Here is a 24,175-nt window from a genome sequence, read left to right on the forward strand (position 1 = left end):
ATGAACTTGATAATTATTACATACTATAATAGCAGAAGTTTCATTTCAAAGTTTGACATGTATTTAGCATTTAGTGGTAAGAATACAATGTCGTAAAATTTTTAAAGAATAGGAAAAATGGCAAAATTAAGTTATTAGAGTGTCTTACCTTGGGTTTATTCCAGAAATCAGAATCTAAGCCTACAATTTGGATGCAGGTAATCTGTTTGGGGAATTGACCCCAAAGACCAGGAGTGGAGAACGTGGGAAGAATGAATAGGGAAGAAAGGAACACCAACATAAAGGTGAATAATGAGTTAGTTACGTCTGTGGAAAAGGGGGATCAGTGTTGCTGGGGATAGCATAAGGAAAGTTTTATTATGCGTTTTCAGAATTGTTCATTTGAGACACAAATGAGAGCATATGTATCTATTGGCTTTTGCTGCTCACTAATCAAATGTTGGCCCAGAGTTGTTATCACATACTTCCTATTTCCAAGTTTGTGCATGCAAATATTTCCCCAGTTTGGACAGTTGAATGAATTCAACAGACACCACAGAGCATACCCAAGGAGAGCTTCTTTTTCAAGGCAAATGATATGGTCCAGCAAAAGTTAAGAGTTCAGTCAAGTGTCGGAGGTCCCAGAGACTTTCCTTGCACAAGCTTCCCAGTGTCCCACATTTATACACGTGGACCGTGCTCTCTCTCCTGCTCATACCACCGACATCTGTGTGAGGAATCTTGGCTTTGGGAGACTCAAAGCAGAAGTTCCTCATGACAGTTTTATATATGCTTCTAGCCACTTAATCAAGAAAAGCTGACTTAATGAGTAGGCCATTGGTAAACCATCAGTAAAAAACTGATTTGGGGATCACCAGGAGAGTTTCAACTTTCAACTACACTTCATAGATCTTGTCCTACCTTAGTCAAGAGTCAAAAACCAGGGGCTGGCCCCTGGCCGAGTGGTTAAGTTCGCGCGCTCCGCTGCAGGCGGCCCAGTGTTTCGTTGGTTCGAATCCTGGGCGAGGACATGGCACTGCTCATCAAACCACGCTGAGGCAGCATCCCACATGCCACAATTAGGTGGACCCACAACGAAGAATATACAACTATGTAATGGTGGGGGGCTTTGGGGAGAAAAAGGAAAAAAATAAAATCTTTAAAAAGAAAAAAAGAGTCAAAAACCAGACATCTGATATAGAGAGAAAGATTTTTCAAGCCAGCTATAAATCAACTCTCCATGTGCCAGATGGTCGATCAGATTCCTACAGACATCTGTGTGTAAGAGGGAGAGGATGTTGAAGACATAAAGCAAAATGTATGGGATGTAGCTAAGCAAGGTGTTTTCAGGATAAACCTTCAAGTGATACCTGTCACAGCAATGGTGAGCACAAAAGCGTGGGAGAAAATGTGTAGGTAAGGCATGAAAGATACCCAACAAAGAAAAAGTGTGCAATGCCATTTATTGGATGAGGCTGTTAGACTATATTACTTGTGTTTTTTCCTTCTTTTTAACTTTTTAATGAAGTTATGATAGTTTACAACCTTGTGAAATTTCAGTTGTACGTTATTGTTTGTCAGTCGTGTTGTAGGTGCACCCCTTCACCCTTTGTGCCCACCCCCCAGCCCCACTTTGCCCTGGTAGCCACTAATCTGTTCTCTTTGTCTACATGTTTAACTTCCACATGTGAGTGGAGTCATATAGAGATTGTCTTTCTCTATTTGGCTTATTTCACTTAACATAATACCCTCAAGGTCCATCCATGTTGTTGTAAATGGGACGATTTTATCCTTTTTTATGGCTGAGTAGTATTCCATTATATATATATATATAAAACATGCCTTCTTTATCCAATCATCAGTTGATGGGCACTTAGGTTGCTTCCACATCTTGTCTACTGTAAATAATGCTGCAATGAACATAGGGGTGCATGGGACTTTTGGAATTGCTGATTTCAAGTTCTTTGGATAGATACCCAGTAGTGGGATGGCTGGATCATATGGTACTTCTATTTTTAATTTTTTGGGAAATCTCCATACTGTTTTCCATAGTGGCTGCACCAGTTTGCATTCCCACCAGCAGTGTACAAGGGTTCCTTTTCCTCCACAACCTCTCCAACATTTATTACTCTTTGTTTTGGTTATTTTTGCCATTCTAATGGGTGTAAGGTGATATCTTAGTGTAGTTTTGATTTGCATTTCCCTGATGATCAGTGATGATGAGCATCTTTTCATGTGCCCATTGACCACTCATATATCTTCTTTGGAGAAATGTCTGTTCATGTCCCCTGCCCATTATTTGATCAGGTTGTTTGATTTTTTGTTGTTGACTTGTGTGAGTTATTTATATATTATGGAGATTAACCGTTTCTTGGATATATCACTTGCAAATATTTTTTCCCAATTACTGGCTTGTTTTCTGGTTTCAATCCTGTTTTCCTTTGCCTTGAAGAAGCTCTTTAGTCTGATGAAGTCCCATTTGTTTATTCTTTCTATTGTTTCCCTTGTTTGAGAAGACATGGTGTACAAAAAGATCCTTTTAGTACTGATGTCAAAGAGTGTACTATCTATATTTTCTTCCAGAAGCCTTATGTTTTCAGGTTTTACCTTTAGGTCTTTGATCCATTTTGAGTTTATTTTGGTGAATGGTGAGAAAGAATGGTCAATTTTCATTCTTTTACTTCTGGCTGTCCAGTTTTCCCAGCACCATTTGTTGAATAGACTTTCTTTTCTCCATTGTATGCCCTCAGCTCCTTTGTCGAAGATTAGCTGTCCATAGATGTTTGGTTTTATTTCTGGGCTTTCGATTCTATTCCATGGATCTGTGTGACTGTTTTTGTACCAGTACCATGCTGTTTTGATTACTGTAGCTTTGTAGTATGTTTTGAAGTCAGGGATTGTGATGCCTCCAACTTTGTTCGTTTTTCTCAGGATTGCTTTAGCAATTCAGGGTCTTTTGTTGCCCCATATGAATTGTAGGATTATTTGCTCTATTTCTGTAAAGAATGTCATTAGGATTCTGATCAGAATTGCATTGAATCTGTAGATTGCTTTAGGTAGTATGGACATTTTAACTATGTTTATTCTTCTAATCCATGTGCATGGAATGTCTTTCCATCTCTTTATGTCATCATAAATTTCTTTCAGGAAAGTCTTGTAGTTTTCATTGTATAGGTCTTTCACTTCCTTGGTTAAATTCACCCCAAGGTATTTTATTCTTTTTGTTGCGATTGTGAATGGAATTGTGTTCTTGAGTTCTTTTTCTGTTAGCTCGTTATTAGAGTATAGAAATGCCACTGATTTATGTAAGTTGATTTTATATCCTGCAACTTTCCTGTAGTTGTTGATTATTTCTAATAGTTTTCCAATAGATTCTTTGGGGTTTTCTATATATAAGATCATGTCATCTGCAAACAGGAAGAGTTTCACTTCTTCACTCCCTATTTGGATTCCTTTTATTCCTTTCTCTTGCCTAATTGCTCTCGCCAAAACCTCCAGTACTATGTTGAATAAGAGTGGTTATAGAGGGTACTGTTGTCTCGTTCCTATTTTCAGGGGGATGGCGTTCAGTTTTTGCCCATTGAGTATGATGTTGGCTGTGGGTTTGTCATATATGGCCTTTATTATGTTGAGGTAGTTCCCTTCTATGCCAATTTTGTTCAGAGTTTTTATCATAAATGACTGTTGGATCTTGTCAAATGCTTTCTCTGCATCTATTGAGATTAGCATGTGGATTTTATTCCTCAATTCGTTGATGCGGTGTATCACGTTGATTGATTTGCAGATGTTGAACCATCTCTGTGACCTTGGTATGAATCCCACGTGATAGTGATGTATGATCCTTTTGATGCATTGCTGAATTCGGGTTGTCAAAATTTTGTTGAGAATTTTGCATCTATATTCATCAGCAATATTGGCCTGTAGTTTTCCTTTTTTGTGCTGTCCTTGTCAGGCTTTGGTATCAGAGTGATGTTGGCCTCATAGAACATGTTGGGAAGTGTTCCATCCTCCCTAATTTTTTGGAATAGCTTGAAAAGTATAGGTATTAAATCTTCTCTGAAAGTTTTGTAGAATTCCCCAGGAAAGCCTTCCGGTCCTGGAGTTTTATTCGTTGGGATGCTTTTGATTGCTGTTTCAATCTCTTTCCTTGTGATTAGTCTGTTGAGATTGTCTGTTTTTTCTTGACTTAGCTTTGGGACGTTGTAAGAGTCTAAGAATTTATCCATTTCCTCCAGGTTATTCATTTTGTTAGCATATAGTTTTTTGTAGTATTCTCTTATAATCCATTGTATTTCTGTGGAGTCTGTTGTTATTTCTCGTCTTTAATTTCTGATTTTGTTTATTTGAGCTTTCTCTCTTTTTTTTTTCTTTGTAAGTCTGGCTAGGGGTTTGTCAACTTTTTTGATCTTGTTGAAGAAGCAGCTCTTTGTTTCATTGATCTTTTCTACTGTCATTTTTGTTTCAATAGCGTTTATTCCTGCTCTGATTTTTATTATTTCTCTCTGTCTACTGACCTTGGGCTTTGTTTGTTCTCGTTTTTCTAATTCAGTTAGGTGTAATTTGAGATTGCTTATTTGGGATTTTTCTTGTTTGTTAAGGTGTGCCTGTATTGCAATGAATTTCCCTCTTAATACAGTTTTTGCTGCATCCCATATGAGTATGGCATGTTATTATTTTCATTTGTCTCCAGGTATTTTTTGATTTCTTCTTTAATTTCTTCAATGATCTGTTGCTTGTTCAATAGCATATTGTTTGGTCTCCACATCTTTGTCCCTTTCTCAGTTTTTTTCTTGTAATTAATTTCTAGCTTTATAGCATTACGATCTGAGAAGATGCTTGCTATTATTTCAATTTTTTTTTAATTTATAGAGGTTTACCTTGTTTCCAAACATATGATCTATCTTTGAGAATGTTCCATGCACACTTCAGAAGAATGTGTATTCTTCTGTTTTTGGATGGAGTGTTCTATATATGTCTATTAAGTCCAACTGTTTTAGCTTTTCACTTAATTCCACTGTTTCCTTGTTTATTTTCTGTCTAGATAATCTGTCTGATGATGTGAGTGCGTGTTGAGGTCCCCTACTATTATTGTGTTATTTTTTGATATCTTCTTTTAGGTTTGTTAATGGTTGCTTTATGAACTTTGGTGCTCCTGTATTGGGTGCATAGATATTTATAGTCATTATTTCTTCTTGATGTAGTATCCCTTTGATCATCACATATTACCCCTCTTTCTCTCTCTTTACCTGCCTCATCTTGAAATCTGCTTTGTCTGATATAAGTACTGTGACACCTGCTTTCTGTTTTCTTACATTAGCTTGGCATATCATCTTCTACCCCTTCACTCAGAGCCTGCATTTGTCATTGGAGCTGATATGTGTCTCCTGGAGGCAGCAAATTGTTGGATCTTGTTCTCTAATCCATCTTGTCACTGTGTCTTTTTATTGGAGAGTTCAATCCGTTGACATTGAGGTTGATTATTGATGTATGAGGGCTTAATGCTGTCATTCTGTCACTCGTTTTCCTGATTTTCCTCTACTTCCTTTGTTTCTCGTCCTGTGTGTTTTAGTCTACCCATTGATTTCTGCAGTTTCTTATGCTGTATTTTTTTGTTTTGTCCTTGTTTATTTTTTGTGTCTCTGTTCTGATTTTAGTTTAGTGGCTACCTGAAGATTGTACTCAGAATCTCATGCATACCATCGTCCATTTTCTGATGGCCTCTTATTTCCTTAGTCTAAACTGATTCAGTCCCTTTCCTCCTCCTCTCCTAAGTTATTATTTTAATATCTTATTCCAACTTTTGTTGTAAGTTTGTGGTTAAAGTGACAAGATTGTCTTTGTTTTTGGTGTTTTCCTCCCCTTTATCCTAATGCTATAGTTGAATATTTGCTATCCTATTCTGATTCTATTTGTCTATTTACTCCTTACTCTGTGTTTTGTGACCCCTTTCTCCCTTTTGGTCTTTTGTCAGCTATGGGAGCCTTCTTGAGGATTTCTTGTGTGTGTGGTGGGGGGGTATCGTGGCTATGAAGTCCCTTAGCTTTTGTTTGTCTGGGAAAAATGTAATTTCTCCCTCATATCTGAAGGATATTTTTGCTGGATTAGAGTATTCTTGGCTGAAGATTTTTATCTTTTAAAGTTTTGAATATACAATTCCATTCTCTCCTAGCTTGTAAGATTTCTGCAGAGAAATCTGCTGAAAGTCTGACAAGGGTTCCTTTGTAGGTTATTTTCTTCTGCCTCCTGCCCTGAGTATTCTTTCTTTGTCATTCATTTTTGATAGTTTTACTACGACATTCCTTACAGTAGGCCTTTTTACTTTGACAAATCTAGGAGATCTGAAAGTTTCTTCTACACACATTTCTCTCTCATTCCCTATATTTTAGAAGTTCTCTGCTATTATTTCTTTGAGCACACTTTCTGTTCCATTCTCCTTCTCTTTACCTTCTGTGGTACCTATAATTCTTATGTTGCATTTCCTCATTGAATTGGAAATTTATTGGAGACTTTCTTCATTTCTTTTTAGTTTCAGTTCTCTCTCCTCCTCTGTCTGGAGCAATTCAACATGTCTATCTTCAATCATGCTTATTGGCTCCTCTATGGTGTCCACACGAGCATTTTGAGGATCCATATTTTGTTTTATCTCTTTCATTATGTTTTTCATCTTTACTATTTCTGATTGATTCTTCTTTATAATTTCAATCTCTTTTGTGAAGTAGCTCCTGAAGTCATTGAATTGTTTCTCTATGTTCTCTTTTACCTTATTGAGTTTTTTTGACAGCTATTCTGAAGTCATTGTTGTTTAGTTTACTTATTTCTGCATCCCCAAGACTGAATTCTGCATGCTTGTCATTTTCTATCTGGTCTGCAGATGTGATGAATTGCCTGATGCTGGAAGTATGGGTTTTTCCCATTGTGATATTATTTGGTTGCAGTTACAGCCTATCGCCACTGGATGGGGGTCTAGAGCCACATATTCTGAGCCCTCTGCCTTCAAGATGGTGCGGCACAGCACAGGTTCCGGGGAGTGTTTCCTCTAGCGCACAGTGCGGGTTTCCTGATCAGCTCTCACTATCTGGTCTCCTGGGGTCTTGGCTTGATGAGGTCACCCCATGCAAAAGCTTTCACCCAGTTAGAGAGCTTCCCTCTAGGCTGCAAGGGCACTAGGGAGTCTTGGGTGATCCTGCAGATGCACAACCTCTCCCCTACTCCTTCCCTCATGGAGCCTCCTGTGGCAGTGACCCCATTCTTTAGGGGAGGGAGCGAAATTCTCTCTTACCCCATTCCAGCTCCTCCAAGGGGGGGCTCCAGCCTCTCCACTCTCTGTCATTTGGCTGCTGTGACTCTCTGAGGGTTCCTTTGGTGTTAGGATATTTCCTTTTAGAATATGGTTGCTCCTTTTTGTTGTATGTTGGAGGGAAGGGAGTCCCTGGCAATCTCACTCCACCATGACACTGATGTCACTTCTGGATCTATATTACTTGTATTTAATACCTAAAAACTGAGTATTTGATTATAGGTAGTCTTTCAGTTATCTTATAGAAACAGATCTGCAAATGGTAAGTGTTGTATCTTGTCAATATTGCTATAGCACTTCTAAGTACTCTGGGGAAATTTGTTTGTTTTTCATTTGGGAGAGAGTCATAGTACCACTCTGAACCAAAGTAATATTAATAACATGGATCAGAAGAATATATTTGTTTTCTTTATGTCTGGTTCACTGTTTGAAGGAATAATCATTAACTGATTATAACATATTTATAAAATTATTTAGTCCCACATGTATAGAAGTTGGCAGTTAGTAATAGAAATATTCCTTCAAGGGAAAATCATAATGAATAATAGTTTTTATGTTTCTTTGGAGACTTAATTCTAACAACATTTACCATTTTTAAGCATACAAGATAGTTCCAAAATATAATGAGTGGCAAGGAAAGATCAGAAATATTTCTTTTACAGCAAAATACTGTTTAATATTTTAAAAACCTACACTTGTTAAACAATTTGAGGATTGTCAGAAGATGTTCAGCAGAACTGAATGACTCTGAATTGGAAACAATATCTAGAGGCTCTAAAATCTTTCACAAAATGTAGAAGAGTGATTCGGATCAACTTGTACAGATTAGAGATGCTAGGAATTTCTAGAAAAAGTGATGCCCTTTTATTTAGAGATAGTGGTAGGATTCATAGAACTTCACTTTTAAATATAGTCTAGAGATTTCTTTTCTTGATTCGCACAATTCATCCTCTCCACATAGAGAAAGTAAATGTTCTTATCCATAAAGTACACAGTCATGCATGAAGTTGACATGATCTGTGTCTCATTCTTTCCTTTTGGGAAAATTATGTGCTAGAAGAAATAAATATTACAGAGTTATACAAGTTAAAATTGGAATATAATTGTGAATAAACAAATTATTGCATGTGAGTTTACAAAGAAAAAAGAAAGTTATTTTCTGTAAAGCTCAAATCTCTCTTACAATCAGCCTATTGTTCTATATAGGATCACTTTTGAGAGCTACAACAAATTATACAAATGTATACAAAAGCACAAATATATATTTAGGATAATCAGAAATAACTATTAAAGGACACAAAATGATAAGCACAAACATATACAATTTTTTTTGAGGAAGATTGGCCATGAGCTAACATCTGTGCCCATCTTCCTCTATTTTATATGTGAGGCGCCTGCCACAGCATGGCTTGATAAGCTGTGCATAGGTCTGCACCCAGGATCCAAACTAGCAAACCCAGGCTGCCAAACTGGAGTGCACAAACTTAACCACTACACCACCAGGTTGGCCTCAAACATACACAATTTTTATTAAAAAATTTAAAAAACACAAAGCGAATTTTATATAGGAGGAAATATAAGTGACCAACAAATAGAAGAAACCATGCTCAAATACAATAGATGCTAAGGAAATACAAATTAAAGCTGAAATAAGGTAGGGTTTGAAACCAAACATATTGTCCAAATTAAAAATCTGAAATGCAAAGTCTCAATAAAATGGTTTAACCAAAGTAATTCTGATGCATAATCTGCATAAGACCATAAATTGATATAACTGCTTTGTAACGACATTATCCAGTATATTTGAGTATTTTCATTATCTACCATTTAGCTGTTCAAATATGTGTTAGTCTGGATCCTCCAAAAGCCAACATCAAGGCACGATTTAGCATGGAAGAATGTTATTAGGGCAAGCGCCTAGTGAGAGAAAACAGGAAGTCCTTGAGCCAACCTTGACCGTCTGAGGAATCCCATCTCTCTCAGAAACAAGCTTTCATGAATATCTCTACTGTACTCCATCATTGGCTGAGAGCCATGGTCTTCAAATAAAAAGGAGGACAGATTTTCAAGAGCAGCTGTTTCGTCAATTACATTCATTGTATTTGGAGCTCTACAGAGTATTTTAATGCCTACCACAGTTCACCACTTGTGCCACACAAATCTGTTTCTCCAGACAGGTTCATGGTATAATTCCTCCATGGTTTCCATGTGACTTTTTGCCTGAATGAGTTTAGTGGTCTGAATTATAGCTTCCATCACTTCAGCTGACCTCTGCGCTACAATTGGTACTCATCATCTCCTCCAACCACTATCCATTCTAATTTCCCTTTACCCTAAACTACCACTTAGGTAGGTCAAATGGTGCTGTGTCCCAAACCTCCATATTCATCTCCTGCTCAGGTCAGGTTGCCACACAGGTCCATTAGCAGTTAAAATGGGTCACAAGAACATCAAGAGGTATCTAGTTGGATTACTTGGGTTGCGCACATATTTCTTCTTGTCCCCATTGTGTAAAAGCAGCCCTACCATACACTCTGCCAGGATGGTGACTCTTCTTTTCATCTGCCAGTACCTGGGCACAGAGTTCAAAATGTCTTGGTAGCAGCTATAACAGGTAATTCACTGATATCCTTTTTTGTCTCCTGGCAAGTGTGTACCCTTCTGTGGGGACCAGTACTTCTGAATCTTCAGATCCCAGATTTGTGGAAATGGAGAGCACCATTCCCCATCTGAATCACTGGAAGTGATGGCAATGGGAGCCCCTCCTACTTCACCTCTAGGGTCATAGAACCATACACCCTTTCCTTTGAGAACATAGCACCATATTGAGGTTTCTGGCTGATGCAATACATGATCTGACTAGTGATCCCATTGTTATTTGCCCATCTGTGCATGTCATTCTTCATGAAGTAGGATTCCAGGCTAGAGGTTATGCAGTGGGGGATTCACTGCTTGTGTACCTGGCATTACATAAGCCCCAGAGATTGTACCTGAAACCTCCTCTAACACTGCTAAAAATATCAGACACAGAGCTGCAATCAGATCTACTATTTAGTTAAGTCTGGGTGGTGTATATACTTTTCCCCATGATTCATCTGATTTTTCCAAAAGGCAGACTGGTGAATTAAATGGAAATATGCTAGGAACCATCCCTCCTGGGATTTTTTATTTTACTTTATTTTTGTTTTACATTTATTTATTTATTTTTTATTGAGGTCTCATTGGCTTATAACATATTATATATTTCAGGTGGACATCATTATATTTCAATTTTTGTATAGACTGCATCATGTTCACCACCTAAAGTGTAGTTGTCATCCATCATCTTACACAAGTGCCCCTTTACCCATTTTGTCCTACCCCCACCCTGCCCCTTTACCATCTGGTAACCACCAATCTGTTGTCTCTATCTACATGTTTGTTTACCTTCCACATATGAGTGAAGTCATATCGCCATTGTCTTTCTCCATTTGACTTATTTTGCTTAGCATAGTACCCTCAAGGTCTATCCATGTTGTCACAAATGGCAAGATTTCATCTTTTATATGGCTGAGTAGTATTCCACTGTATATAAATATACTACACCTTCTTTATCCATTCTTCTGTGGAAGGGAATTTAGGCTGCTTCCAAGTGTTGGCTATTGTGGATAATATTGCAATGAACATAGGTGTGCATGCATCTTCTTTAACCAGTGTTTTCATGTTCTTCCAATAAATACCCAGAAGTGCAATAGCTGGTATTTCTAGTTTTAATTTTTTGAGAAATCTCCATACTGTGTTCCAGAGTTGTTGCACCAATTTCAATTCCCCCCAGCAGCAGTATTTTTAAAGAGTCAACCTCAATTTAAGTTTATTAAGATATTTTCTCATGATTATTATGTAATTAAGGATTTGGGGGAAGAATACTAGAGAGATGAGATACTTTCCTCAACACATCAAATCAGTGGAACATGACGTCAATATGGCTTATGATTCATGATATTAATCTTGGTTGCTTGGATAAAGTGATAGCTGCCAAGTTGCTCTTACAGTAAAATTACTATTTTTCTTTTTCCAAACACTATTGTAACTTAGTTGCTAAAATAAGCCTACACTAAAGGGAAAGGAAATTAAACTCTGTATCTCAGAGGGAAGAGTATCAAAGAATCTGTGGACATTCATTACAACAATCACAGTACTTAATAAATAATTTGGAGGAGATACCTTGAAGCTATGCAAATATTCTGCTTAGCCTTGAAGTTTAGCATGCTAATTTTATCATTAACTGTGGATGTTGTGTACAACAGTTATTATTGTGGTGTTACTGGTGATTTTCTACTTTCCACATTCCTTCTACATTTACTATTTGGAATTCTGCTAGGAAGATTTGTTTTTTTCTCCCCTATTTATTTATTTAATTACTCATTTATATAATACTGTAATATCTTTATACTACTGCATGGCAAAAAACTACAAATTTAGCAGATTAATACAACACACATTTATTAGCCCTCAGTTATGTAGATAATATCTCTGGCAATGTCCAGTCAGGGGATCGCAAGGGTGAAGTCAAGGTGTCAACCAGGCTAAATTCTCTGGAAACTTGAGAGAAAAATAATCATTTCTAAGCTCACTCCTCTTGTTAAGAGAATCCAGTTCCTGTGGTTATAAGATGGAGGGCCTGCTTTCTTTGCTGGATGTCAGATGAAGGCTATTTTCAACTAGTGACCACTCTCAGATCCTATTGACATGACCCTCAGTAGGCAATTCACAGCATGAATGTTTGCTTTCTTCTGGACAGATGGAGGGCCTCTCAGACTTACTCTTCAATGGCCAGTGATTGAGAACTCTGTGCTCTAAAGATGCTCATGTGATTATGTCAGGGCTGTTTGGGTAATCTCCCTTTCTTAAGGTCAATTTTATCATATAACGTAGCCTGGTCATGGGAAGGATATCCATTACAGTCACTGTCCTGGAAATTATGCAAGATGTATACACCAGAAGGACTGAAAATCTTGGGGAGGATCTTATATCTTGCCTACAACAGAATGAACTCATGGGTATTTATTTTACGCTTTGGACTAAAATCCAATACTATCATCATTTATTTTGTTGCTGTACTTGTACCAGTTTTGGTCATTGAAAGTTCTTTCAGGTTGCATGTCACATTCTTTTGACATACCCACAACCATTTATTTGTTTACCACTCCTTTACTTTATGACACTGCAAGAAACTTCAGGCTCACCTTGTATATCCCTTGAACAGCATTAGAATATGCCTCTTCACCTATGTGACTTGGTTCCTTCTACTGGAGAATTATTTTTAAGAAAACAAGATCATGGTGGTGTGCTTATTGCTACTGAGGTGTTCTTGCTTCTAAGACCTCTCAGATGGAAGAGTAAGAAAATATTTGTGTGCAGACTAACTCATGTATCTATCTAACGATCTATCTATCTATCTATCTACCTACTTACCTATCTATCATCTGTCAATCACATATCTGTGTATCCATCTGTATCTATCTTAAGCTAAACATGAGTTCATGTTGATGACTCCAAGCCAGAAAGAGAGCTCTCACCAGGAACCAAATCTGCCAGCACTTGATGTTGGACTTCTCAGCCTTCAGAACTATGAGAAAAGACTTATGTTGTTTATGCCACCCAGTCTATGGTATTTTGTTTATGGCAGCCTAAGCTAAGACAGATTTTGAACATCTTTTCACATGCTTAGTATTTATTTGCGTATCTTCTTTGATAGGTTGTCTGTTTATATTGTTTGCCAAGTTTTTAATTGGATTTTTTCTCATTCATCAATTTTAAGGATTCTTGGTATATTTTAATATGATTTTTTGTCAGATATTTATTTTTCAAGTAATTTCTTTCTTTCTCTGGCTTGTCTTTTCATTCCATTCATGACTTTGTACAAAGTAGAAACTTTTAATTTGAATAAAGTCCAAATTATCAATTTTTTCTTTGATCGATAATGTTTTTGGTGTTGAATCTAAAAGTTAATCACCAAACCTAAGGCCAATTAGATTTTCTCCTTTGTTTTCTTCTAATTGTGTTATAGTTTTAAATTTTGGGTGCAAATCTATGAAAATTTTGAGTTAAATTTTGTGTAAAATGTGAGCCTGTGTAGAGCTTCATGTGTTTTAATACATGAGCTTCCAAATGTTCTAGGCCAATATACTTAAAAGACTATCCTTTCTCTGTTGAATTGGCATCACACTCTGAACTAAAATCAGTTAACTGTGTTTGTGTGTATCTATTTCTGTGCTCTCTATCCTGTTCCACAAACCTATAGGTCTGTTCTTTGCCAGTACATCGCCTCAATTACTGTAGATGGTTAGTAATTCTATTATTCAGGTAGTGTGAATCCTCAGGCTATGCTCTTTTTTTTTTTAGAATTATCCTGGCTATTCTAGTTCCTTTGGATTTTCATATTAATATTAGAACAACTCATCAATATATATAACTAGCTACCTGGGATTTTGATTGGAATTGCTTTGAATTTATATAATAAATTGGGAGGAATTGATATCTTAACAAAACTGAATCTTTCAATCCATAAACATGGATATCTCTTCATTTACTTAAATATTCTTTTATTTCTTACATCAGTGCTCTGTAGTTTCCCATATACAGAGCCCATACATAATTTGTTAGGTTAAAACCTAGCAAATGAAATGGCTTTCACTTGAAATGAAATAAGAATTTCATTTTTTTGTTGTTGCTATACAAATAGTAATCCTTTTTAAATTTAAATTTTCATTGTTCATGCTGGTAGATAAGAAAGCAATTGACTTTTGTATATTGACCCTATACTTTTCTCCCTTGTGATATTCACTATCAATTCCAGGAGACTTTTTGAGATTTTCTATGCAGACAGCCATGCCATCTGGGAATAAAGAGTTTTATTTCTTCCTTTCCAATATGTATACATTTTAGTTCATTTTCTTGTTTCATTTATGCACTCACCAGAACTTCCAGTAGGATTTTGAATAATTGTGGTAAGATAAGACCTCCTAGTCTTGTTCTTGATCTCAAGAGAAAAACATTCAACTTCCCACCATTAAGTGTGATGTTAGCTGTAGGCTTTTTGTACATGTTCTTTATCAAACTGAGGAAGTTTCCCATTCTACTTTTCTGAGAGTTTATAGCACGCATAAGAATTGGATTTTGTTCATGCTTTTTCTGCATCACTTGAGATTACCATATTATTTTTCTTGTTTACTCTGCTGATATAGTGGGTTATACTGCTCAATTTTCAAATGTTGAACTAGCCTTGCCTAGCTGTAATAAATGCCACTTGGTTGTGGTGTACAAGTCTCTTTAAACTTTGTTAGATTTGGTTGGCATCTATGTTCATGAGAGATATTGGTCTGTAGTTTTCTGTTCTTGAAGTGACTTTATTTGTTTTGATAGTAAAGTAATACTGGCCTCAGAAAAATTTAGGAAGTGTTCTCTCTGGTTCTACATTCTGGAAGACATTATGGAGAATTGATGTTCCTTCTACTTAAAAAGTTTGGTAGAATTCACCAGTGAAACTGTCTTGGCTTGGTGCTTTCTGTTTCTGAAGGTTATTAATTGTTAATTTAATTTTTAAAGTAGATATAGAGATACATGGTATTTTTCTCCATCCTTTTACTTTTACTACATATTTACATTTTAAGTGAGCTTCTTAATAATAGGATAAATTTGGGTATGACTTCTGACAACTTCTTTCACTGGTATGCTAACCTATTTACCTTTAAAGCCATCAGATCATTTTGCTAGCTGTTTTCTATTTGTCCCAGTTTTTCTTTGCTTTCTTTTCCTATTTTTCTGCCTTCTCTGACTTTGATTAATCAGTTTTATTATTCCGTTTTATCTCCTCTAGTGACTTATTATTTATATCTACATTTAAAACCTTTTTGTGATTGCCTTAGGATTTATAATATATATTTTAAATTGTTCTGAGGCTATCTTCAAATAATAATCAACTATTTCACATGAGGTATACGAACCTTATATTCCCAAATCCTACTTTCTATCCCTTATTACCTTGCTTTTCCCTAGGCATTGCTATAAAAACACACTACATTGTTGTTTCTGGTATCTCTCGTAATACAGTGTTTTTTTCTCTCCATCTAGGTTCAGGTCTTACATCTCTGTCACTCCTCAGAGAGAATCTGTCTCTTGTAGCCTCACTAGCTGTATCCCACTGTTATTTTTATTAAAAGCTTACTAGATTTGTGCTGGGGGCGGGGCACAGGGACTGGGGCTTTCTTCGGTGGCCTGACTGGGCCTTGGTCTTCCTAGGTACTGAGAACCCGGGTAGCAAGTGTGTGCCGTTTACAAATGTTACTGTCCCTCCTCCACGGGTAATGCTGGGCCCAGCATATATTTCCCATCCCTCCCCAGCTGCGGTCGATTTCTAGTCTGTACTCAAGCTACAGGTTTTTCTTTGTTTGTTTTTGCCCTTTTCTCTGCAGATTAAGGCTTTCCTCAATGAAACAGATGGAGAGATAAGTTCAGGCAGAGTTTCTTATGAGCATATTATTTTGGGACATTTAAAATGAAAGAATTTTTAATTTGTAATAGATAAAAACTTTCTAGCCATGAAATTGAAAGTGTATGTTGCAGTACTAAGTACAAAGGCTATTTTATGAGGCTATAAATCCAGGAATTAATAAACAAGATAATGTTTACTGCTACTGGTCAATTAGCATATTATTTTCCTCAGTCAGTTAAATGGCTAAAACAAATGTAATTTAGCTTGTTTATTTCTGTTCTTATAAGACAGTAATAATCTCTAAGGATGGAAAGTAGTCAAAGCATAAATAAATCCGTCATATGTATAAATTTTCAGCTTTATGGCATTTTAGTTAAGAATTAACAAGTAATACAGATTGTCTCATTATGAGAAAAAAATATTCTCCCATGTTTTAGTTGAAATCAAGAAATGCAGTGATGGATTTTAATAAATTTATAGTGCATATCTTAAGATATGACTTTTCTTTATTATTTCAAATAATTCACGCTTACCTTTCTAATTTTACAGAGATTAAAAAAGATGCAAAAATTTTAAAATGTTAATGCAATTAGAATGACTATATTACTTATTCTGCTGTAGTCATGGACTTCCATTATAAGTAATATACTACTTAGGACATACTGGAAGAAAGACAAATAGATGGAGGCAAAATGACAAGACATGTCAACAGATGACACTTATTTTCAAGACAGAGTTGAAGGAACTAAGTGCAGTATTTGACAGCTAAAGGAACGACTGTCTGAAGAACTTCTCTAGAGAGATTTTTTTCCACTGCTGACAATGAATTTTAACAAAATTCTGAAAATGAGGATGGGTTTTTGTCTCTCCATTTTTGGAGGAAGAAGCATTGATTTTTGTGAGTACTTCAAAGTTAATGAAAACAGCAATTTAAAGTTTCAGCTTACATATGTATCCCCAATGCTTCCAGAAAATGCTTTCACATGTGTTGGTGATCTTTTATGACCTTTGGTGACTTTGTTAAGGCTTATTCATAACCTAACTTGCAGAGAGGGTGAAGAAACAACAGCAACAACAAAATGGGGTGTAGGCTGTCAATGCAGTGCTCTGTCAATTATAATGGAACAAAAGGGAAATTGTCTTGCCTAATAAGATTGATGTCTATTTGAAAACGGAGAATTGGGTGATCAAATATTGTGGTCTTCTATTTTCCTTTAATAAATCCAGCAATGCTTACATAGTAAAAGTGTATTTTCAGAAAACACACTACTTTTGCCCTGGGTATTGGAAGACAGATGTTATTGTAAAGAATTTGCAATGTTTTGCAAAACAACATATTAAATAATTTGATTCCTAGAGCAACTCCTTTCCTTTATGTGACAGGCAGAGATCAGAATATATTAAACTCCTTTCTTACTAACAAGTCCTTTTGCTGCTCATCTTTACAATTTTCTGCCTCATAAACTTTTGGAAAAAGTTGATAGAATTTTATTAGTGATTACCATGTGATGTCAACAGGAGCAACTACTAGTGTTAGGCACCTTCGAGTAAGGCTAGTGCAGTTTTTTGAGAAGTTGGGATTTGATTATTTCATCAAGGTGTAAAATAATGACTCTACTAGAATAACGAGGCATATTGGTTAAAATATTTCAAATTTTGAGAGCACATGAGATAATCAAATATGTATTTAACCTCAAATAATTTCACTGAAGTTTTCCATTTGTAGTACTTCCCTGTGATTATATTTTGTTTAATCAGAAGTAAGATCTCTTCTCCAAACATTATTTTTTAAATTAAACAGAAATACACATAAAAAAGAAGGAAGAATCTTGTACTACAAGGTTTCTTTTACTGAACCTAACATTTTTCATAATTTGACTAAATATCAAACATGACTACATTTTTCTCCATTTAAAAAGGGGAAAAGAAGAAAGATTGAATTTTAAAAATCACAAAAAATGAATTTTCAGGGCAAGAATTCTTTCTGTGGGAGAATCAGACTCCATTTTGCTCAATGATCTTCCAAAGCTCCATGTGAATGATAATCGTATTTCAAATTGTGCTATGGAATCTGAAGCCTGAAATGTGGGAAAGCAATAGCTGGGACATGCTGCAACATGACACATTGAGTGGATGCAGAATGACCCGCTCACTGTTACACTCAAACACATAGAAATTTTAATTAAAATTTAAAAAAAATCTGTCCAATGCTGAAAAAAAAAAGGGAAAACTTTTAACTTCTAGAATTGAAAAAAAAGGGCAAAAATTGTGAGGTAAGTAAGAGCAATGTCAGAGAAAGCCAGGGTATCAGATATAATTTAAGTTTTAGGCCCTGCTTTTAAATCTGAGAATAGAGATCTATCAGTGATTACTGAAATCAATCTAGTGGGTAGTGTCAGAAAAAATACCTGAATGTTAAAATTAGGCAATGAATTTCTTAGTGTACTCTCAGTAATCTGTGCTTGAGTTGACCTTAGTCGAGGATTTATTGACAGTTGTTTTCTTTTTTGTTTAGGAAGATTAACCTTGAGCTAACTTCTGCTGCCAATCTTCCTCTTTTTGTTGAGGAAGACTGGCCCTGAGCTAACATCCGTGCCCATGTGCCTCTATTTTATATGTGGGACGCCTGCCACAGTGTGGCTTGCCAAGCAGTGCCATGTCTGCACATGGGATCCCAACCGGCGAACCCCGGACGGCTGAAGAGGAATGTGCAAACTTAACTGTTGCGCCACCGGGCCGGCCCCTGACAGTTATTTTCTAAAGGCACATACGCAGAAGTTAACTTGTAGATTTTTGTTTGGGAAGTGGGGAAATAATTGATTCCCCTAGCTATAATAACACCAAGAATTACAGTTTATTGCCACGTAGGTCATTAATCAGTTTGTATCTTACCTTGTGATTTTATCCTAACGTTCCTTTATGCAATTTCATGTTAATAGTTAGTTTCTAAAATTCCCATTTGAGCCTGTCTTCATATGTTACTAGCTCCCTTATAAATAGGGCAAAGAACATCATTGAAGAGTCTTTATTTTTTATTTGATGGTTGTTTTTGTCCATGTTTGGAAATTATACTTGAAGAGTTCTGAGTAGCATTAATCAGAATGAATCTCTTATGAAAAAGGTAAGTTTTATTTTTGAACAGATGTGGTTTTGTGTTTGTGTGTATGTCTGTATTTGTGTATACTAGATTACAATGCAAATGAAAACTCCTTACTATTTCAAAGTCATCATTTTAGGGTCTAGGGTTTGTGCTGTTAATATCTATTAAAATAGTTTTAAAAAAATCTATTGGCAGATGTTGAGAACTAAGTCACTTGCCAAAAGCTGGAAACACAAAAAAGCTGTGTTTTTTGTGAAACCAGACCTAGAAAAACTTCGTCTAAACTGGCTGAACAAAGCAGAAATGTACCTACTCATCCCTTCTAAGCATGGTTGGGGAAAAAGAAATCACAAAAGAAAAATTTAAAACACAAGCTTAAATTATGAAAGTACACGGGGGTTCTAAATGTGTGCTACATGGTTATGTGAGAACCCCAACCATAGATTTAAACATGTAATTGATTTGTTCTCGAAACCTTCCCCGCAAAAGCAAATTCAAAACTTCTCTGTAGGTGTATATCAATAAGAGCCTTCCACAGAAATAAAATTAGCTTATAATAGAAAAGCTCAAATGACATATTAAACAAACTATTTTAAAAGAAATTAAATATAAAACCTCCCAAAGTAATTATTATAACAATAGAGACTGAAAATTCTAAATGATATTATAAAACATATATATATGAAAAATTTGCAGAAAGGAATACACATCTTAATGAAAAGAATGAACAATATTAAAAAAAAGGTCAGTAGGTTTAACATTAAAAGTAGAGAGACTACTTCATCTTCAAGATTTAGGCTGTTTGAAATACTAGACATTTAACTATAAAACTCAGAAAACTAGAGCTTAGTATTTATTCGGGTGTGAATAAGAGAACCTGGATTCATATCTTTGTTCCACATTTGCTACCTATGGAACCCTGAATAATTCCTCTACCCTCCATGACCCATATTTCTCTTTTATTAATAATACTCATAGAGTTTCTGTAAGGATATTTACTATTAGAAAAACCCCAAACATATAATAGTGTCTGGAACAGATCTTAGCCATAAATATTATAATTAATATTATCATGATGATTCAACTCCTTATGGAGGTTAATTCTGATACATATAGAGATATCACTATTTACTTAGAGAAAGTAAATTCTTCCGCATTGCTGTTATTTTTGGCTTTTAAGATGATATTTTTTGAAAAAATACATTATCTGAAACTAATATACTAATTCACTAAGCATTAGATAAATGGAAAAAAGAAAACTTCTTATAATAACAATTCATACAGGTCTAACTTACATATAGTTGAAAAACTAGACAATATTTGTCAGGAGATTTCTCACTGCTGATTTTACACATTACATCTTGTTATTGACATTTTTAAAAACTCTTTTAGTTTTCTTTTTCATTATTAGAATTGAAGGGTGAACTTCAACCATATTAGGAATAAACGGAAACGGTACACATCTTTCAAAATTTTTGTGTTAGAAGATTAAACTTTTCTGGTGCAATTCAAATATCTTTGTCATAAAAGTAAATATGACCACCCTATGTAAGCATAGCTATGCTTTTTCTATTAATATTTACAAATGGATACATAAATTTAATAACACTTTCTGTGAAATCGGTTGCCCACTCTGGATATGCACTTTTTCTGGGAGAGAATATGAAGTTGTCAAAGGAGAGTCAAATATAATAATTCTTGGTAAGAAATACTTTCACAAAATTAATATGTCTTTCTTCTATGCCTGTGTTTCTCCATGACGAAAGTATATTTGCTGACGTCTTAACGAACAGAAACATTTTATTTCTCCATATATAAGTATTATATTACTAGAAACACAATGAACTTACCATTGAGGCTATCTTGTAGTCCAAGGAGAAACCAGTTCCTCAGTCGTGTTTGAACACGCGCGGAGAGAGGACTGGGGATAGCGTATCGGGAACACTGCAGGCACCTTTCCTGCTTTGCCTGATCAAGCTTCCTCACTTCTAATAGAATAAACTTCCCCATTTTGGTGAAATTCGTCTCCCATCACCAAAATCACAAATTTCAAGTGGATATCCTTATATTCTTAAAGACGCTGTCACCCATAATTGAATATGCACTAATTGAAAGCATTCTCTAAATTATTTAAATTAAGAACTACGGAACCTTTCCTTCTCTGGAATTGGTGTATGTGAAGTTCAGATGATTTACCTGGCCGTCTTCACACACGGTTAGAAAAACTTTCATCTGTAATAAAAACAAGTAAAACAACCATGCAGATAAAAACAGTGACTCAAAAAGGAGAAAGAATTCTGATGGCTTTTGACTCCCTGCTATCAATTTTCCCTGAAGACAAGCTGTCTCTATGCTCTCCCCTGAGATTTGTCTGTAACTTTCCTTAGCTTATGTGAGAAACCTCAGCATCATTTCCAAACCAACAATACCACATGAACGCTAGTTAAAATTTCATTTCTATGTCTTGAATACAAAAGAATTATGGCTATTAGGAAATTTTAAAACTTTCTGTCTTAAGAATCTGTCATATAAGTGGCATACGTATGGAATTAAATAATTTTAATATTCATTCTATGAAAAGATATTCTCCAGAATTGCGTTTGAGTACTATAATTCCCCAGGAGATGACTGAACTTTGCTAAGTGAAGATAACAAAGAAAACCATTATACATTTGTAAATGCTAACTTTTCCTAATATATGGGGATATATAAATACTCTTTGTATTTTTAATATATTTTATTCCTTTTGAGGAACAAAAATAGAAACAATGTTGTATTAGAAAAAGAATGTAAAGTTTGATATTTCTCTCTAAATTGTAAATCCTCCCATTAGAATTATCACTAATTTTTGAAGAATTATTGAAAATTCCAGCAAGCAATTATTTCCTTTAAAAATAAAACTGAATTCATTACATAATATTAAGGCATTGTTTTATAGAAGTCTCTAGAATTAGAATGATCCTAGTCTACATTACGTTACATCATCATTTAATGCAAATGGGATCCTTCAGCAAATATTCTATCTTAAATTCTAGAAAAAGGAAAACACACGTTACGCTTCAGCACTTTTACAATTGCTGAAGTGCTTAAGAGCTAATGGTCTACTTGTACTAGCTTGCTTGACCTACTGACCGGCATTTTTAAACTAATGATCTAAAGAGCAAATGCACGTCAATATAAAATCATTAGTTTCTTACTTCATTTAAAAGAACATTTTCTTGACAATGAGACTATTTGGACTCGCAATATAAAATGAATGAAACATTTTCTGATTTGGCTTAACATTAAAAAATATTGGAAAATATTTCATGTCCTACAAACTGAATTCTGATGATTATTGTTCGTGGCTTAATATTAAATCTTTCAAGTTGCATGTATCGTTTATGCTTTTTCTTATATGAGAAGCATGTGGAGGGACATTTGTCTTCTCTGTATTGAATCTTCTCCAGGAGTTTGGTGTTTTTAAGTTGTAATTTCACATCTCATGCTAAATCATAGAAGTATATATTTTTACTCAAAATAATATAGTTTATATTGCAAGATATAGCAAAGGGAATGTAAATTATTTTTATATTTGTTCAAAAATTTTTCATTATAATGTTCATGTGAAAAATAAAAATAATAAGATAAAATAAAATGTCTCATTTTTGTACTCAGTCTTTCTGAGTATGATAATCACTAGTAACTGTACAGAAATATATAAATATGTAATTTCAGGTTTTAGGGAAAAACATGGTTATGCAAACGTTATACTACCAAAAGTTTTCTATCAACTTCAATGTTTTAATTTAGGTGTATATTGTGAAGTGTTTATCACACATGGCCAAGGAATGCTTAACCTGAATCTTCTATGAATTACCATGAGTAAATTACCAGAATCCTATTTCTGGGTTGATAGATCTTTAGTAAAATCTGTCTGAAAAAATAAATCTTCCAAGGCAACTGTAACATGAGGCAATCCTGTTGCAAATATCTAGAAGATAAAATAATTTAAAATAGCTCAGCACTCTTAAGTGTTAGCATCTGTTCTCACCAAATTCCAAAATTCCAATCAAGTATTGGGTTAAAGTAGCCACAAAAAGCCCTACAATGTTTAAAGTTGGTCCTAGTCCTACTATCAGAGATGAACCCTGACTGGACATATGACTAGGAGCTGGTGCCAGGTTTTAGCATTATCATAATGTCAGGTATTATATGCAGAGTCATTATCCTACCTAAAGAACTAGGTGAGGAAAGAATAGGGCAGCTAACCTGATATAATGGTGTTAAAATATACTGAACGAAAAGTCCAGGAATATGTTCAGATGACAAAATTGAAAGACAGATGTCAGGCTCAATAGAAAACTATGTGAATAATCTTACAATAACTAAGGCACACTGTCTCTTCTGGCAATTTGAAGTTCTCCATCACTGACCCCCTGTGTTGTCATCATGATGTTGCTCCATAATTAATAAGTAAATAGATAAGAAATAAAAATAAATATGTATTTATTCAGAAAATACATTTATATGTGGACTTAAAGCTTACTTGATTCCTGGGGAAATAAAAGGTAAATTAAGAGTAAAATGAGAACAAAGAGTAAATAAAAGGCACTGATGATTGAATGAAAGTAATATGAAGCAGAATATATAAAGAAATGATTGATGCATTATCAGCAATTTGCAAAAGATCACATACTCAAACATACTCCTTTGTTTATTCATCTAATAAATATTTATTGAGGATTTACTTTGTGTTAGGCACAAAGACAGGGCCCAATTATGCAGGAGCTAAAACACTGGTGAAAGATATATATTTATGGCCTACTGAAATAATATTATGTGAAAATATCAAGAGTTAATTGAGTTATATTAGAACAGTAATTTAAAACAGAAGGAAGGAAAAAATCCTGCTTCAGGCTAGTATCGAGAAGTTGGAATAAGACTAACTTTACCACCAAAAATGACTACAAAATCTAGATAAGAATATCAAAATAAAACCCAAACCCACAGATGTTTAAAGTCATTGGAGAACAACCAAGGCATCCAGGACTTGAGGGGCCAAGATGTCAGAGAGAAATGAACACATTGAAGTTATCCCTGCATTTCCTTAAAGACTTGTTTTGAATTACAGTGCAGAGCAAAAAACTGAACAAATGCCACAAACTCGCATTTACAGCTATCTCACAAGTCTGGGGAGACAAAAATATGTGAATTCATTGATATATATTAGCCAATCTTTGAGGGGCAAGATCCTAGAGAGAAGGCAATCATAGAGAAGAGAATGCATATTCTGTTCAATGTTACCCAACAGCAAGTTTTTGCTGCCTAAATTAAACATGCTTGG

This window comes from Equus caballus, unplaced genomic scaffold (assembly GCF_041296265.1).
Source record: "Equus caballus isolate H_3958 breed thoroughbred unplaced genomic scaffold, TB-T2T haplotype2-0000491, whole genome shotgun sequence".
Lineage (NCBI taxonomy): Eukaryota > Metazoa > Chordata > Mammalia > Perissodactyla > Equidae > Equus > Equus caballus.